The sequence below is a fragment of the Oryza glaberrima genome, chromosome 3 (genome assembly GCF_000147395.1).
Source record: "Oryza glaberrima chromosome 3, OglaRS2, whole genome shotgun sequence".
In the NCBI taxonomy this organism is placed as follows: Eukaryota; Viridiplantae; Streptophyta; class Magnoliopsida; order Poales; family Poaceae; genus Oryza; species Oryza glaberrima.
In genome coordinates this window covers 1,455,133-1,474,570 of record NC_068328.1, presented here as the reverse complement: position 1 = coordinate 1,474,570, position 19,438 = coordinate 1,455,133, and the positions used below count along the sequence as shown (strand labels likewise).

At 41.1% G+C, this 19,438-nt stretch overlaps 1 long non-coding RNA gene and 1 pseudogene across 7 annotated transcripts; one reads left to right on the top strand and one right to left on the bottom strand.

Annotated features, from left to right (window-relative positions):
* Positions 1 to 5,372: 5,372 nt before the first annotated feature.
* LOC127765190 (uncharacterized) lies at positions 5,373 to 13,683 on the bottom strand (annotated as a pseudogene).
* Positions 13,684 to 13,996: 313 nt separating this feature from the next.
* Positions 13,997 to 16,999, top strand: LOC127765191 (uncharacterized). Of its 7 annotated transcripts, XR_008016091.1 has the most exons (5): positions 14,004 to 14,785; positions 15,324 to 15,372; positions 15,836 to 16,005; positions 16,083 to 16,213; positions 16,621 to 16,999. It is a non-coding gene; the product is annotated as an uncharacterized LOC127765191 (long non-coding RNA). The 7 variants fall into 7 exon arrangements; XR_008016087.1 differs by having other exon boundaries at positions 13,997 to 14,785; positions 14,874 to 16,005; XR_008016090.1 differs by having other exon boundaries at positions 13,999 to 14,785; positions 15,324 to 16,005.
* The last annotated feature ends 2,439 nt before the right edge of the window (positions 17,000 to 19,438 follow it).

The following is a 19,438-nucleotide window of genomic DNA, read 5'->3' as shown; positions in this document are numbered from 1 at the left end:
ATGCCCTCCTGGTACTTTGAGAAGCCACCCATGACTGTCGAGTTCCTTACGACAGTCCGTCATGACCATACAACCGAGGCTAAATACAGAGGAGTACCCTCCCCAGGAAATTAACTTAGGACTATATACAAGCGTGGAGGAATACCCGTACTGAGCTGTCACCATCAGCGGCCCACCTCTCATCCGCAGCATATAACCCCAAATAATGATATCCTGTAGTCTAGACACCACGCCTAAACTATCAGATACTACTCTAATATCATCGTCATGATATAGAGTAATTGCATGTGCAAACATTATACCCGCACCAAAGCATCTCCCAGATAAGCTAGCAGTATAATAAGTATAACATGAACATAATGTAAAGTTGGCATTCGTATACTCGGAAAGTATTTCAATACCATAAATGTATAAAGAAGAGTATTCTAATAATAATACAAAGCTTACAAAAGAGAAGAGAAGAGCTACTAGAGCCATACCCGAACTCTTCCGAAGGCTTCCGGACTCCAATTTCTACTCTATTCCTATTCCACTAGCTTGATAATACTAAACTAAACTTGGGAGGATATGAGAAAGCTTTGCTTGAGGTGTGTGAGTGAAGTGAGAAAGTGAAGTCCTTATATAGAGGTAGATATGACGGTTGTGGAAGGGGAATTGTCCGAAGTGCCCTCCAACCGTCATTGGGATGCAATCCTGGACGTCCATGCCGAACCCTGGCCTCAACGGTGGAGATGGGGGCCAGCCCATTTTCGACTGGCGACCTCCTGGACTTCTTCTCTTTATAGACTTGTGAATTTTGGCCCAATTGATCGTGTCAATTCTGAGTTCTTAGCCTATTGTTGATGCGAAAAACACACACTGGCCTAGAAGGTCTGCTTAACTTCAGTGCAGGTCCAAAAATCTTGCCTTTAGGTTCATGAGCGTGCCAGTTGATTTGATCCTGCAATCAACAAGAAATAAATACAGGAAAATAGTGGTTAAATCCATAAACGATAGCCGATCGGCCAGTCGCCGATATGTATCATTTATCTTTGAGCCGATGTCATATTTGAATCGATCGACAGTCATAAATAGGCAAGAAAGAACTAAATCTATTCGATCGGCTGTAGATATCAATGGTATATAATACTTTCGTCGATAATATACTTAAATCAAGTGATTGGGATAGATCGGTTGCCATGCCGAGATAGTATAAATCACTTAGATTGAAATATATATTAACAAGAAGATTATAGACATTTATAGCATAGCCGATCAGATAGATCCAGCATGTATCAGCTAATACTCCGATACTACTCTATATTAAGATATTAAAGCAAGCAAAATATATCAAACAGGAAGCTTAATATACCTAAATGCGATAAGATCTTAACATAAAGGGTAGATTTAACATGTCAATCAAACATATAAGATATAAAAGAGTTAAATCAGGTAAGATCGGCTGAAACTCTGATACTACCCTAATCGGCAACCAAAAAGTAGGCTAGAGATTGAAATTCTAATAACGACTTATAAGGTCAAACTCAACTGATGTAGCTATAAGTATGAAAAGAAGGACAATATCTAGACAATCAAGCTGTTGAATGTTTCATAGGATGGTGGATATCCTATGTAATCTAGGTCAACATTGGTATTTAATCTAATCGGCTGCCTTCCAATAATAGATATTAGCCGATTAAAAGTTAAATAACAATATTGCCAGAGATTATATAGGATATATGATAACTCGACGAATTACATAAACAAGATTAGAGTGTCATAAAGATGGAAGCACTAATCCCGAGAACGCAAGCCGCCATAACAAGCTTTACCTCTAGTTAAAAATCGAAACCGATGCAGCTCAACTCAAAAGCAAGAACTCGTCGAAAGTAAACGAAAGTAAAAGGGTGGCGATGCACCGAGATTGTATTGAACGTGTGTTGTTTGTTTACATGGGTTCGGGTCATATTTATACCCGAGATACAAAATATGTCCTTGTCGGACACGACTCTTATCTCTAACAAACTCTAAAATACCATAAGTCTTTGCGGCAGACTTTTGCCCAAACATATCTCTAAGGAAATTACATAAAATATCCTAATTAATAGATACAATGGCCTAAACCGAGAGCTTTATCTCCATCGTGGCAATCCCTGTGAAGCACTTTGAACGATTCTAGAAACAACCTTGAAACCATCCTCATCGTAATCGGCTGCATTACCTCCATCGGATGTATCAGCTATCCTCTGTCCGATCCATCTCAGCCGATGTACACTCCAGCCGATACCTTCACAGCCGATGCATACTCTGTTCTTCGAATCGATCTCTTCATCGAATCCGCCTCGATCCTAATGTTGAACCTGGTTCACATCTTACCAAATTTAGTTGTTAACACCTATTCATACATAAGTCTGATTCTCGACATTGTCCGATTGATTTATCGTCTGATTTGATGTCGATTCTCCTTCACTTTATACTTATTCTCTGCAAAAGGTTAGTGAACCAAATACTAGTGGAATATTATTATTCTAACATGTATATGCATTGCAAACATAACTAGTTCTCCTCTATTTTAGTAATATTAACGGTCGAAACTGATCGATAACGACCGTCAACAGTCATCTTAACCATCTCTCATATAACAATTACCTAGATGAACAAGGTTTCCTAAAGTAGATGTTTGTTCACAAGTGACAAATATAGTCAAGAATAAGAAGTGTACAAGATTAATCATAGGAAAATTTTATTAGTTGAGAGTTTATCACTTTCAATTTTGGCTTAGAGTTGATTTTCATTTAGTTCTGCTCATGCACTAATCAAAAATAGGAGAGAATGATGAAGTAGACGTGCATACATGCTTACCTAACGAAATTGAGAGAGATTGGGGCCAGGATGGGTAACCCCTCTAACGCCCAAACGCTCTGCAATTTTTAGTGAAGTTTAGGAACTGTCAGGTGTTCAGAATTTTTGCATAATTTTCAATGTTTACACGTCATGAGTCCGAAGTACCTCCCCCACACTTATTTGGAACCTAAAACTTTATTTAACATAATGAAAATAAAAGGCTTCCATTGGGGTAAACACCAATGAGCCATCTTTATTATAATAACCAGGCGCTTACATTAAACATTGGGGCAAAGAATGAAAATAAACTAAATAGCGCCTCTAAACTCATTATTTAGATGGGGAAGTATCTAATCCGCATAATATTTATCCTCCTTGCCCATTTCAGCACATGCGCACTTGATCTTAGAACACATCTCACGGCTAAAGGTATTGAAATCATGCCTAAGCTCAGCAAGTTCAACACCTAATTCCGCGTTACGGTCACTCAACTCCATATTCTTGGTACGGAGCTTCTTCACTTGACTCATGAGTTTAGTGACCGATGACTTGGGCGGTTTTACTTCTTCGTCTTGGAAATGTCCCGCCTCCCGTATGATAGGTGGTGGCGTCAAGTGACGCCCCACCTTGACCGGTGAGGAATCCACCGACTCCACCGCCTCATCTCTCCGTGGGAGTCAAAGGACGGCACAAGCCCTTGCCATACCCATCGCCAGGAGTCCTCACTCCCATGATGCGAAACCTCTCGCCTTGTGGCGTCGAAGGAGTAGCGGTGGGTGTCTTGTATTTATGTAGCACTTCATCTCTTGCCTTGGTGTAGAGAGTGCCAACATATCTCTCGATGGGAGGTGGATTGGCCTTTAATTGATCTTGAAATAATTTCCTTGCCGTCAAGGGCCTTAACTCCCCCGTCATCGGCCTCCGTGCAAGCGAATCACCCCAAATCTTGGTCCTTGTCACATGGCGAGGGGAGAGTGATCGGTGCTGCTGAGCGGTGCGCCGATCAGGACCGGGACGGGTTCGGCCGAACTAGGGAGTCCCCGATCGGCCCCAAATCGGCCAAGGAGCTGGGCACCGTTGACAGGGGCTAAGCCCAGATCGCATTTACTCCTTCCACCGTGTAATCTTCCACCGGAATCAGTTGATTTGCCGGCATGGGTTATCCCTCGAGGTAGTAAGTGGAATTGGACGTGGAACCAATGAATGACATGAGAGATTTCCCAGCCATATGTTGATTTTGGGCGTGGATTGGATTCAAGGAGTCAAATTGGCTTGAAAATGGAGGAGGAGAACGAAAGGAGGAAGAAGAATTAGGAGAATTAAAGGAACTCAGATCGATCTAGCGTCGGAATAGCATCAAAGACCGAGTTTCTAACGATAACACGAGCGGGGAGATTCACCATTCAAATTTGGGGGCGATCGGGCACCGCCGTGATTCAGCCGAATCGGCCAAACCCTGGTGGGCTCGGTCGGCCTCCAAATTTTTCACGCATCTACACTATACTAATTCAAAAGACATGATACAATTTTATAGAATTTAAGTGAATTTTAGATGAGATCATCGTGGCTCGAAATCGATTATGATAACGACTACTTCTTCATCTAGAATTTCATTCGGTTCAAGAATTATTTTTAAACGTTGGCCGTTTACCTTGAATAAGTTACCTGAGTTGTCACGAAGTGTAATTGCTCCGTGTGACGAGGTGTTGATGACATCGAACAGCCATTCCCACTTGCTTCATAATTTTCCATGCCTGAACAATTTAACCCTGGAATTAAACATTAGTACCCTATCTTTTGGCTTGAATTTCTTGATCTTGATTCGCTTGTCGTGCCAGCGTAGCGTTTTGTTCTTTCCTTGTAAATCTTAGAGTTGTGATATGTTTTGTCTCTCCATTCTTCCAATTCTGATAACTGCATCTTTCTCCATTCTTCGACTCTCTCAAAATTCATGTTCCAGTTCCGGATCGCCCAGTATACCCGGTGTTCAAGTTCTATAGGGAGTCGATATGACTTTCCATAGATTATATGATATGAGGACATTCCAATTGGTTCCAATTCATCTCATAAATATTTTCGCTTTCAATTTATCATTGTTTATGGTGTGTGTGCGGCATGTTTGTTACTTTGCAAACATTTTTCATTTACAATAAAAAAAACTTTTACTGATTGAATAATCAAAATTTTGATTTTTTGATTCATGTGGTATAACAAAATGCACATGCGTCAACTTAAGGAATAGTCACCCGAACTCTTGTGTGATGACAGATGAAGCGAGTGCAACCGGGTTCAATGTTATATATGGTTTATGACTTTGTTTTGCTATGTTTTTGTTTTTTTTGTTTCAGTTTGTCATTTTAATTGATAGAGTTTTCTCAATCGTGAAAATTATCTTCACCAGTTACAACCCTATTTTTGCTAGTGAATAGATATATATAAAAAGTACACGCGGTGGCTGCACAATAGATAAAAAACAGAGACGGGTAGATGGCGGCGGCGGCACAGCACTATTGTTTTTCCGCGTGCATGCCAAAGTTGTCTTCCGAAGCTGTAGAAGAAAAGGTTGGATTAACATGACAATAACATAAGAGCTGTTGCTATGATACAAACAACAAAGGCTTAAAAACACACGGTCAAGCATCCTCTACCACTCGCTGAAATAGGTATGGCTTTTACAGAACTCAGTTCCAGCAGACGGGCTATAATATATTGTCGATTACACATCCATCCAGTGCAAGATAGAATAACACAGTTGAAAACAACAAATGAAACACACACATACACAGTTTATTCAATCAAAGGCGACCAAGTCACCTTCACTAAGATAGAGGCGTTCTCAAGCTTTATTTGATGGCTGGCGCATCCATGCAGTTTAGATTCAAAGGAACAACAATGTTCAACAACATTGGAACCTTTCTGATCTACCTTGAACTTCAAATGCATCACAGTATCCAAGAAGACAGCCATCACAAATCTTCTTAGTTGACGGGACTCACCAATAGTTCCACCGAAAAGGTGAAATTCTTTACTTTTTTCCATCATAAAATGAACACAGCTGATAGATAAATCAAAACCATGATCTGGTTCCGATATGGCAACTTCTACTGTTGCCTCCACTCCGTTACTAACATTTGCTAAACACATGTCAACATCACCATAATCGCCAGTAATGCGAACCGTGGTTGGTTTTTCCGGCAACAATATTTCTTGGAACTCTATTATTCCATCAATCAACTGTAGGTCATCTTCTTCATCCCCATTCTTGATTCTCATGTCAAACTCAAACAGAACATCGGGAATCAGTGCAATGCCTCTCTTAGGGCCAGTCATTTCGATAATAGATTCCTGTAAAATTTTAACTATTTAGTAATGAACTTGCAGAGACTGAAGCTGTTACTGCTAGCTTGCACATGCATGAGTTTTACTGACATGCAATGAACTTGCAACTGAGATATATTAGTTTAATCATGCTTGTAGCTATCTATACATACTAAAATCATATTTCAGCTCTACATATGGTTGATGTCTTACGTGCAGTGGCCTTCTAATACCTGTCTTATGTAAGAAGTCATCATATGCCCCTGATTAAGTTAAAATTATGAATATCTTTTATTTTCCACTATAGGAACGTGGTGTCCGCAATTTTTGCCGGCACACTTAGCTTACGTGAGAAGATAGAAAATTTGAACTAGAATTTGTATTTTGGTTCTGCTGAGGAGGCAGATTTGTATTGTTGAAGAAAGCTAAGAATGCACTACTACTCCACTATCCCACTATTTAGTGCCTTGAAGACAACATAAAATAATTAACAGTGAACTTGCAAACCGCATATGAAATTTGCAACCTATCAACAACCATACAACAAAATCTATGGCACTAGCATGTATGCATAGATGACCCCCAGTTTTCTAAATGTATACTATAGCACGTGTTTGCGTACATAAACCCATCAAAATCCACTCACAAAAAATCCTAGCTATTATGAAGTATAAATGAGAGGAACAAGTCAATAGGGCAGATAGCCCAGTCGCTGAGCTCTCGAGCAACAAAGTTTCTGATCCTACCGATTTGGGCAGGTCACCCTCAAGTTGTTATTTGGGAAAAAACCTTTGTGTAATACTCTCTTTGATTTCCTAAGCAAATATTAGGCTACCTATTTTTGGTATAAGATATGCAAATAGACAACCAACTAGGACTCAAACTGATCTAATACGGACTGTTGATGTAATATGCACTTGTATTGGGGACCTTCTTGCATATGTAGCTAAGTGAAATGGTTTGTTACTTTTATTGATTGTTATATTCGTATGACTTGGATTTACATGCTTAGGCATAAGAATGAGGTCCCTTGATGCTTTCAAGACTTCCACAAATTGATTACCAATCAGTTTGATGCAAGGGTTTAGATTATTCGAACTGACAATGGGATAAAGTATATTAATGGTGAGTTTGTGTCATGTCTTAGATCATGGAATTATTCATCAAACCACTTGTCCTGGAGCCCCCCATCAAAATGGTGTAGCTGAGAGGAAGAATCGACATGTACTAGAGGTGGCTCGGTCATTAATGTTTCAAATGAATGTACCCAAGTATACGTGGAGTGAGGCAGTGATAACAGCCGCATACCTTATCAACCACATGCCATCCAAGATACTTGGTATGAAATCACCAGCTGAACTTTTACTTGGGAAGCAAGAATTTTAAGTTCCCCCAAAGGTATTTGGTTGTGTTTGCTTTGTGAGAGATCATCGACCTTCTGTTGCCAAAATGGATCCTCATGCAGTAAAATGTACCTTTGTTGGCTATGCATCTAACCAAAAAGGTTATAAGTGTTAGGACCCTATTGGGAAGTGGTTATTTGTTAGAATGGATGTAACATTTCGAGAGTTCGAGCCTTATTACAGGAGTCGAGAAAACCTTTATCAATTTCTAGAGTTCTCAACTATCATCGAGATCGACAGTCGAGAGGAGATAGTTGAGGTTGATTCACATAAGCAAGGTGATGAGGATGCGGTTATTGGGTCAATTCTGAGTTTTGTTGGTGATACTATTGAGATGGTAGTGGACATTTGTGAGAAGGATGAGGGGGTAGTTGTCGGGACAATCCCATGTCCCCTTGAGCGTGTGGAAGGAGTACAACAAACTGAAATGAGAGTATATCAAAGAAGGAATAAGAACCAAGGGGAGAAGGTGACAAGGAAGGAGCACATGCATAAACGACAGTTGAAGGTACACCAAAGGAGTCAAATTCGGAATCAGGGAGAGAGAAGTGGTGAGTAATGCAAGAGCAAGACAAGGAGTCACAACAACTGCAGCAGGTTGAGTACCCAATCCTAGATTCCTCCTCTAGCCTCTCTTCAACAAGTTCCTCCCTCCTTGAGACAAGTGGTAACATTTCTCCTACCTTTGAACAAGTAGTGTTACCTCTTGCACAACATAAAGAAACTAGATCTAATGCTGGAAGACCTCCTATACGCCTTGGTTTTGAACACCTTAGTTCTAGACATGACATTGCAAACTATATCTCGTACTATCACATTTCACCTGCATTTAAAGCATTCATTGCATCATTACAAATAATGCCTGTTCCAAAGGACTGGAGATGTGCAAAGCAAGATCCAAGATGGAAGGATGCAATGAAGGAGGAGTTGCGTGCCCTTGTAAAGAATGACATGGGAACTTGTGAAACTACCAGTGGGGAAAAGAGCAGTTGGATGTAAATGGGTCTTTACAGTGAAGCAAGCCCCTTAAGGGAAAGTGGATAGATATAAAGCAAGATTAGCTGCAAAAGGTTATAGTCAAACATATGGAATTGAATATGATGAAACATTTGCACCTGTGGCTAAGATGAGTATGGTGAGGATTTTAGTATCATGTGCAGTTAACTTTGGATGGCCTCTTCATCAGTTAGATATCAAGAATGTTTTCTATATGGTGATTTACAAGAGGTATATATGTTGATTCCCCCTGGATTTGGAAATAGCCAGACTGTTGGGAAGGTATGCAGGCTTAAGAAGTCCTTGTACGGTTTGAAACAATCCCCACATGCATGGTTTGACAGGTTTAGGCGTGCATTGTGCAATATGGGATATTCCCAATGTAATGAAGATCGCACAATGCAATATGGGATATTCCCAATGTAATGAAGATCGCACAGTTTTCTATAGACATAGGGGGGCATACATCACTATCTTGGTTGTTTATGTTGATGATATAGTGATCACTGAAGATGACGTAGAAGAGATCAAATGCTTAAAGCGACGATTAGGAGAGGCCTTTGAGGTGAAGGAATCTTGGACCTCTTCGATACTTTCTTGGGATTGAGGTTGCTCGATCATCAAAGGGGATAGTTCTCTATCAAGGAAAGTATGTCCTTGATCTGTTAACAGAAACTAGAATGGTTGGATGTCGTACAAGTGCTACTCCCATTGATAGGAATCACAACCTAAGTGCACAGTCAGGTGACCCAGTTGATAGGGAAGCTTATCAGAGGTTGATTGGACGTTTGATATATCTATGCCACACGAGACCAGATATCTCTTATGCAGTTAGTGTGGTTAGTAGGTATATGCATGATCCTAGAACAACTCATCTAGAGGTGGTTCATAGGATCTTGAGGTACTTGAAAGGAACTCCTGGTAAGGGGTTGTGGTTTAGAAAGAACGAACACTTGGATGTGGAAGGATATTGTGATGCTGATTAGACAAGCAGTGTGGATGATACAAGATTTACATCAGGATATTGTGTATTTTTGTGGATGGCAATCTTGTCTGTGGGTGAAGCAAAGAAGCAGGCGATAGTGGCTCGATCTACCGCGGGAGCTGAGTAGAGCCATGGCATTGAGTTTAAGTGAGATGTTGCGGGTGAAGAATCTATTATTGGAGCTACAGGTGTTGAGAAAAATAATACCATGGTGCCTCATTCTGACAACAAATCTACTATCAACATTGCAAACAACCCAGTTCAACATGACCACACCAAACATATTGAAATTGATAGGTTCTTCATCAAAGAGAAGATCGATAGTGGGGCTCTTAGACTACAATACGTTAAATCTTCTGAGCAGCCAGCTGATTGTTTAACCAAGGGATTAGGTCCTAGTGAGAGTGAGTCAATATGTAACAAGATGGGCATGATTGATATCTTTTGCCCATCTTGAGGAGTGTTGATGTAATATGCACTTGTATTGGAGACCTTCTTGCATATGTAGCTAAGTGAAATAGTGTGTGTGTGCGCGCGCGGCTGTGAGCAACACACCAGAAAAAAAATCCCCAAATTGAACTATACAGACCAACTAAATAACTACCTAAACCAGTCGAGTAAAAGAAAAGCATTAGCACCAACTCAAATCTTTGAAGGAGCTAAAATGAAATTTCAATAATAAAAATAAGCATCACTTCAAAAAACAAGTCAAAACGATAGTGTGCCTAAAGTGCAAAGACAAGTGTTCTGATGGGATATTCGTTGCTCCACCATGCATAGAGTTAAGAAAGAAAATGACTAAGCCATGGTAAGTAGCAAAGGGTCTAAAGCTATCCTGCTTGATTTTGTTTGAAGATTAAAATGTACTACGGATCCTCACACTAGCACTTCTACACTAGCATACCTGTGTCAGATAGGTATCTAAAGTCCATTGAGTGAGTTGTAGAAATCCTTTGTCTACCGAGGCTCATTTAATCTATGCTCTGTACCACATCAGCAAAAGGCAGGTCTATGATTAACTAATGACACACTTTGGTCAAATTAACCTCTTAACTATCAATGAATCCAGTTTGCAGCATACACTGTCCTATCCCAATGAATCCAGATGATGTATGATGGCAAGGGCGACCGAAGAGAAAGCACTAGAGCTTGGTGGTCAGCTGCAAAGAAAAGGCAGCAGGCCAAGGCGAAAGGAAGAGAAACAACCAGAGCTTGTAACAGAACACATACAAAGAAAACAGCTTTTCAAAGCAAATTGCTCCCTAGTCGATTGTTTTATTTTCATCTGCTTCCTGCACACATTCTGTGCAAATTCTCAAGTCTTTAAAAGATTAGGATGTACCATGCTTGTAAACGATAATGGCATATTGTGTGCTTATTTGCTACGTTATGGCCTTGTATGATCTAGAAAAACTGCTATCAATGGCAGATTTTAACCCATTCTCTATCCTATGCATTCATCGCTCTACCTTGGCTCTTATATAATTTAAAAGAGATCAAATGGTTGTGCCATCAGAAGGTAGGCTTCAAATGCATCTCTTTTATGCACGTAATATAAAATTATTGCAGATAAGTATAGATATGTACCTCCTGCACGATGATGGGATCATCTCTGCTGCGATTGAAAACATAATTAAGCATGTCATCCACAAGATCTCGTGCTGCAATGTACCCATATAACTGTAATGGGCCACTGTTTATAGTAGTTTTAGCCAACTTCAATGAGAAAATCTGCACCATTTGACATGTCAAATGGTATAGGCAATTTTCAGGATTAGGAATGCATCCTGTGTCCATCGAGTACCTCTTTGGCTCCACCCGAGCTTCAGCAAAGATCACATACCATGTTAGAATTGTTAGCTATTGTAGTAGGCAAATAAAAATTATAAAATAAACTATGCATTGTTCCACATTATCAGTAGGTGTCATGGACCAGATTACAATGGTCCAGGTAAGCCAACCATGGGCCTGCTCAGCCCACCAACCACAGCAACAGTTGCTAGGGCTTATGCCACAAGACCCAAGGTGAGAAGTGACGCCGGCTATGCCCTAGGTCTACGTATGCTACCATTGGCATTTTCCAAGTTGTGTTCACCAAGTTGCCCATGATAGGGAGACAATCATTCCTGACCCAAACTCTGTTGCTCTCCATGTCCCTTGTGCATCCCAGGAGGCCGCATCCTCCTCTGTACCGACCGCCAAAACCAACCCTCACTCGGCTGGCTGCCCACCATGGAGCGCCATCACCAAGGTCCCAAACCTCATCCCCTCACGTGAACTTTTTCCCTACGTTCCAATCCTTTGAAATCCAGCCACATAAGAGTAGGGCTGTGATGGGTAAGCCAATGTTCAAAACCATACCCAGTACCCACATCTTTTGACTAAGGTATGGGTACAAAAACAAAAACCCATGTGAATTTGGGTATGGGTAGGAATCCACGTAAAACAATTTTGCCCATACTGAATCAAACACAATCAGATAACCAATCTGTTTCATCTTCTCTCCACGTTCTCAGTCTCTCACCTAATGACCCATTGAGCCGACAACCCTTCCTCCCATCGACTGCTGATCATACTGGATGATCCGCTTTGGTTTTGTCGCTCACCATCATTCTGCACTGAACAGATATACCACTGCATCCAGCCACGATGACACAGTGGATCCACCACGACCATTCTGCAGCACTACACTAGGATCTCACATCACATGAGAAGATCTGCTTCTCTGCTCCTCAACGCAAGCAAGAGGGCCACATACATGGATTTGTGTTATCCTACAGTGCAATGGCAGTGCCAGGGCAGTCTGCACATGTAGCCATTCTCCACCAAGTCGCTCGTCCTCTTCCCGCTAATGTCCGCTACCAGCTAACACCACGACCTCTATATCCACATGTTCAGCCTTGTCAGACCTATTTTATCCAAAAACATTGGATATTTATAACATATTGGTGTAGATATGGTTGGTTCATACCCTCCCCATCAACAACACTTCATATTTGTGCCAAGTGGTAGAAAACCATTGGTAAGCAAAAATGTTTATTAACCCTATCTGTGCATGGAAAATGCCAAAATGTCCACAAAAGATTAAAGGTCGAACTGACTTGTTCTTGAGTGTTTTTTCGTGTATACATGTGGCTTAGGCACCAATAGATAGGGCCAGCCATAAGGCATGTAATCTAGTAAAAGTAATGGAGAAAAATGCAAATTAACCTTAAGATTTTGTAAACCACATAGGCTTGCCAACTATCCTAGGAAACAAAATTCATAGGAGCAGAGGTTGAAATCACTTACTCTCTTCACGGTTAGTGACATCAATTTGGTAATTATTTTTCCAATAAAGTTTGTACTTATATATAGTACCATCACGGTGACTGCTATGCTGACAGATGTGTTCACACCATGCAACTTTATCAACATCAATAGTATGATTGCTATCAGTAACATTAACATCAGTAGTCTTCTGGTTACTCTCTGTAACGTCCTTAATTGGTCGCTGAATCAGATTGCTCTGCTTATGCTCTATCGTGCCACAACACATTTCTTTCATTGGATTGCTGATAGGTTTGAACCCGATGTTTGTGCAGTCCCGCTTACACGGCTTATTCTCACTTTTAACTCCGAAATAGCGTTGCATACCCCAGGGTCCAAAAGCAAATCTATCACACAAGAAAAAAAAAGGCCAATCTTAGCATCCACAGCTGAAATAAGATGTAAATATACTATGTACCATAGTAAGAATAACTCGGGCCTTTACGGAAAAGATAATTTGTACGGAGAGGAAAAAAACTAACTCCAAAAGTTTGTCGCGATACAGATCCAAAATTCACCGCAAGATGCAAGGTTCTCAGCATATTAGTTTCTTAAATAAGAAACGGGAGGAGACAATAACAGACCGGGAAATTGGATTCCAAAGATCTGATGGTGCCGCAATGAGCGGGGTAGCTCGTCGCGCAACCGCTAGAGGCGGGGCAGAGCCAATGAAGAAGCCGACGGTGGGGCGTCGGCAGAGTCGTAGCGTCGAGCGTGAGAGGCCTTGCATCGCCTCGCTACTCTCTTCGGAAGTGGAGACTGGCGGCGCCTTGGGTGGGGAACTTCGGGGAAAGACGAAGAGAGAGGAACTAATTGATTAATAGGGCGAGGGGTTCGGGAACGATAGGGTTGGACTTGGAACTATCGCGGTTATCTATAAAAACTTTAGGGCAAATTTTATCAAATTTTGGCATAGTTGCCAAGAATTTCTTATATAGTTACTTAAAATTTAGCAGCAAACTAAATGTAATCATTTTTTGGAAACTTTACCATATGAAAATGGCATCCTGCGCTCTTTTGCCAAGCAGCCTAACACTGTTCCACTGTTCACTCTAATTTTGACCGTCCGATCCGTCCGCGAGTTGTTTTTGGCCGTCCATCGAAATCCTAGCCCTAATCACGCCTTCCCCTCCCACCCCTCCCCCCACCGCGAGCTCCTCCTCCCCCTCAGTCCCTCCCCCACCTGGCGGCGCCTCTCCCCCTCCCCTCCCCTCCCCTCTCCCGACCAGCGGCGTCGCTCCTCCTCCGCTGCCCCCTCTCCGTCGCTCCCCCTCCCCTCACCGGCGTCGCCAGTCCCTCTCCTCCTCTCCCTCCTGTCTCGCCGACACGACGCGAAGACGACGAAGGCACGAGCGGAAAAGAAGAGAGAGAGAGGTGGACTGCGGTGGCTTCCCGCTGGTAGATCCGGCGGCACCGACAGCGCCGGCAGCTTCCCGCGGCCCGATCCGGCCGTTGCTGGCGGTGGATCCGACGGCGACGACGGTGCCGGCGGCTTCCCCCGGCCCGATCCGGCCGCGGCGACGGCCCCGTGGTGGATCCGACGGCGATGACGGTGGTGGCGGTTCCCGCGGCGGATCTGGCGGCACCGTCGGCGCCGACGGCTACCCGCCTGGCGGCGGTGGCGGCTTCCCGCGTCGGATCCGACGACTACGACGGTGGCGGCGGCTTCCCGCGGTGGATCCGACGGCGACGACGGCGGTGGCGGTTGCCACAGCTACGATATACTGGGCAAGCTGCCTTCATCGCCGGGACGAGATGGTCGCCGCAGGCCTCGAGGAAATCGCTGCCGCTGCCGATCTGAGCTCGACTCCCCGCCACCCTCGAAGCTCCTCCCCACTCATTGAATCGCTTCAAGTTCGATTTCCCCCACAACCGACCTAAAGATCGGGTCGTCGTAGCCATTGCTGCAGCTCCAACTATCTCAGGCTCCTCCAGAAAAGCCCAATCCGTGGTAATCCTCCAATCCTCTCCTTCCATCACCTGACCTATTTCTTCCCGTCATTGTTGTTTGCAGTCATATAGTGTTGCTGCTACACCAGGTTCCCTGCGTCTCCTCCGCTCAGCCTGCTGCTGACCTGCTTCCATTTAGTTAAACCAAATGTTATGTAGTAGTCACATTTTTTAGAGGACACCTGGTGGAGATTCAGGCCTCCGAAGCTCGAGGGCTACATTGTGCAGTAGTTTCGAAGAGAACTAAACTAAGATCAAGAAATTCATGTTTGGACTGCGCCTAAATTTATGAGTTATGATGCAAAATAGTTGTATATGCTATTTTTCATTATTACATATAAAATTTAGCTCAAATTGGAATGGACTTATATATCAATGTTGTGACAGATTATTTTGTTGCCCAATTTAAATTAGACTATCAATGGAAGTTCTGCAAAAGCAAGATGCAAAATATAGAACATCCAATGGTGTGTTAGGAGGATCATTTCCACCTATTGATTGCATATAGTAATCTGTAATTTGTGCTCTTTTTTTCCCAGGGGGTTGGGGGTTCAGAGGTCCTGCCTGCTAGCTTCTATGACTCTAGCTGTGTGTATTTCCTTCTATCTCTTGAATTATTCATGTTTCCTTTAAATCCATCTAGGTCAGACCAGACACCAGTGCATGAGAATAGTGTTAAGAACCAGTTCAATTTGGGTGAGTGCATAGCCTTAACATCATGTCCATGTCCTGTCGAATAAATTCTTTGTGAGTCAAAATGTGAGGGAAAAGCTGCTATATTAGGCAAAACAAATAAGAGGTGAGCTAACAACCAATGTGTCATAAATTTGTTAGCCTTTGTTCTATATTTTGTAGTGTTACTTTTCTTTCTGTACCATGAAGTCCTTCTGCCACGAATGCACCCTACATCAGACCTGAGTACCCAATCCCTGTTCAATTCATAGAGATCTGTAAGGGTTAAGAAATTAAGCATCCCACTCTAATTCTCCCTGTTTTTTTTCTCTCTGGTTTTGCTCTGCCTGACCCTGATTGCTTGATCTATTTCCTACAGTTGCCACTAGCTGTGATGCGAGGCTACTATCTGCAATTACATGTGGTGATGGCTTCCATGTAGAAGTTGGTGGTTGAGGACTAATTCGATAATATTGCTTCATCCCACATAATGTCGTGTATACTGAAATATTCAGTGATATTGTGAATCAACGTGCTTAATTTTACCAGGTATTTTCATCGCTATCTTTCTATGTTTATATCTTGCATCGATTGGTCTAACATCTATATATTTTATACAAATGCAGATTTCACTATTTCCAAATTGTAGTGCATGGTGCCCAAAATCATCAAATTGAGAGATATATGATGTGTTATGCTTCTTCCGTGTGCTTGTATGTTACCACTTTACTGTGCAGCTCTTCACCTAAATACAAAGGTAATTTTCTTTTAAAGTTTATATTAGTTGATCTTTCCTTGGATATACATGGGTTGATCATTTCTGTAAATGAAAAAAAAATACATTCAGTTAAACAGTTGTGCCTCCACATACACAAACACACACAAAAAAGGTTGTCCTATTGTTTTACTTCTTAAAGCACACTATAGTATATGCCATTTACTCTCATTTTACTTTCAGCTTACTGAAACAAATTACGGATAATTATGTATGTATACTGAGCTCAGTATATATAGTTCAAAACAACTTTAATTTGCCAAGACTTGCAACTTCAATTTTATCATATTGCCTGTTTTTCAAACACAACCGAACACATTCTTCTTTGATTATTTGGCAGTAATATCATGGCATTCTACTTGATTCCCTTTTCTCACATGTTCATGCAGGTTGATCAAGTTGTTTATTGGTGCCATCTATTTGTTGTTATCCTGGTAGTCTACTATCAATGCAAAGTTGCAAACGAGAACCAAACCTGGAGGCTGACCATTATCATTTCCTTTTCTTCATTCAGTTACAATGCTACAAACTTTTCCATGTTTGTTGTTGTGAGTACCTCTCTATGTAATGCAGTATGCAAGATCATTAGGTTGTATATGCTACCACCAGTATGCACACACTTGGTCTTTGATGGTGATGTTCTTATGCCTATGATGTATTTTGTAATGTGTGTATTGAGATGCTGCAGTTCCTGTTCATTTGCCAATATTATTGACACGCCGTATGCATTAGTAAACTAATATGCTATTAGCAATGTTCAGGGCTTCAGGCACATCTAATTTGCTATCTTTTACTCCTATACGTTTGCAATGTTTAGATTATCCACACAATTCTTATTTTACCAAAATATTTCATTGTATTTGTTGATGCCTCTTCACCTTTTAAGTTTTTTTATGTTTTTTATTGGGTCCGGGGCTTTGCCGCGGGGGTACGACCTAGTTACTTCCGTTACTCGCTCCGTGCCCAAATACAAGTGATTTTGACATTTTACTAGCACGGTTCGACCACTCGTCTTATTTAAAATATTTATGCAAATATAAAAAATAAAAAGTTGTGCTTAAAATACTTTGGATAATAAAGTAAGTCACTAATAAAATAAATAATAATTTTAATTTTTTAATAAGACAAATGGTTAAACAATACAAGCAAAACATTAAAATCCATTATATTAGGGGACGAAGGGAGTAGACTCGCCCGATTTGGAATAATAACAGAAAAGGATATGATTAAAGTTCGCTTAAATCCCTCAAATTATCACCGAATCTGAAATTCATCCCTAAACCTTAATACCATATACAACATGTTTTTCAACTTTCAAAACCAATACAAATAAGTTCCCAAGAGGGTTTATACAAGGTTTAGGCTGATGTGGCACATATGTTACGATGACATGGCACTTAAAGTCAGAAAAAACTGTGAACCCACATGTTAGTGAGTGTCCGCTTAAAAATAAAGAAATTACGGTGGGACCCACATCAAACCCCTCTCTTTCCCCTCCTCTCTCTCCCTCTCTCGTCGGTTCCCCGCCACTCTGCCCGATCCGACTTGATGCCACCATCGAATCCTCTCGCCTTCTCCCTTTTCGAATTCTAGACTTTGCCTCTCTGGTGTTTGAACCACTCACCCTGATATGCTTGCTCACTGCCCAGTTCCTCGGTCGCTTCTCGATTTCAGCCGAACCCTGTCAGTCGTCGTCGTCGTCGTCGTCACCGTTCGTCGCAGCCGGTGCCCCTTCGGCCGACCGTTTCTTCTCACCGGCTCGTCATCTCGCTGTGCCGCTGTTAACGACCAAATTTGGTAATCCGAGTATCGAAGATAGAGATCAGATTGAAGCGGAATCCAAGTCCAAGATCGTTTCGGAAACAGAGTAAGAATCGGCTAAGTCCGAATCGGCTGCGACCTTAATCCGGAGAGTTCGAGTCGGACAAGGTTAGCCGATTGAGTTGAATCTGACAATGTGACACGGTATACGTTGTCGGGTTGGGTTAACGAGCTTCATGAGGATTGCCGTGCATGGATAGAGTTCTGAGAAGGCAATTGTATATATTAATTAGGATATTTTATGTAATTTCCTTAGAGATATGTTTGGGCAAAAGTTTGCCGCAAAGACTTATGGTATCTTAGAGTTTGTTAGAGATAAGTTATCTTGGGTATAAATAGACCCCGAGCCCCATGTAATCAAACTAACACACGATCAATACAATCTCGACGCATCGCCACCCTTTTACTTTTCTTTTGTTTCGACGAGTTCTTGCTTTCGGGTTCAGCTGCATCGGTTTCGATCTTCAACAAGAGGTAAAACTTGTTATGGCGGCTTGTGTTCTCGGGATTAGTGTGCTTCTATCTTTATGATACTCTAATCTTGTTTATGTAATTCGTCGAGTTATCATATATCTTACATAATCTCTGGCAACACCGCTATCTAACCGTCAATCGGCTAACGTCTGCTACTAGAAGGCAGCCGATTAGGTTAAATACCGACGTTGACTTAGATTATATAAGACATCTACCACTCTATGAAACATCCAACGGCTTGATTGTCTAGATATTGTCCTTCTTTTTATACTTATAGCTGTATCAGTTGAGTTTGATCTTATGAGTCGTGATTAGAATCTCAATCTCTAGCCTGTCTTTGGTTGCCGACTAGGGTAGCATCAGGGTTTCAGCCGATCTTACCTGATTTAACTATATTTGTCCAATATACTCGATTGACATGTTAAATCTGCCCTTTATATTAAGATCTTGTTGCATTTAAGTATATTAGGCTTTTGTTTAGTATATTTCACCAGCTTTAATATCTTAATATAGAGTAGTATCGGAGTATTAGCCGATACATGCTAGATTTATCTGATCGGCTATGCAACGAATATATATATGTATATATATATATATATATACACATATGTATATGTATATATATATATCTATATATGTATACGTGTATATATATATATATATATATGTATATATATAGATATATATGTATACGTATATATATACATATATGATTACATATATATATATGTATATGTTTATATATGTATATATACATATATATATATATACTATATATATGTATATGATATATACATATATAGCATATATATAATAGATATATATATATCTATATATATATATTACATCTATATATATATATATATATATATATATCTCTATATCTATATATATATATATATATATATATTA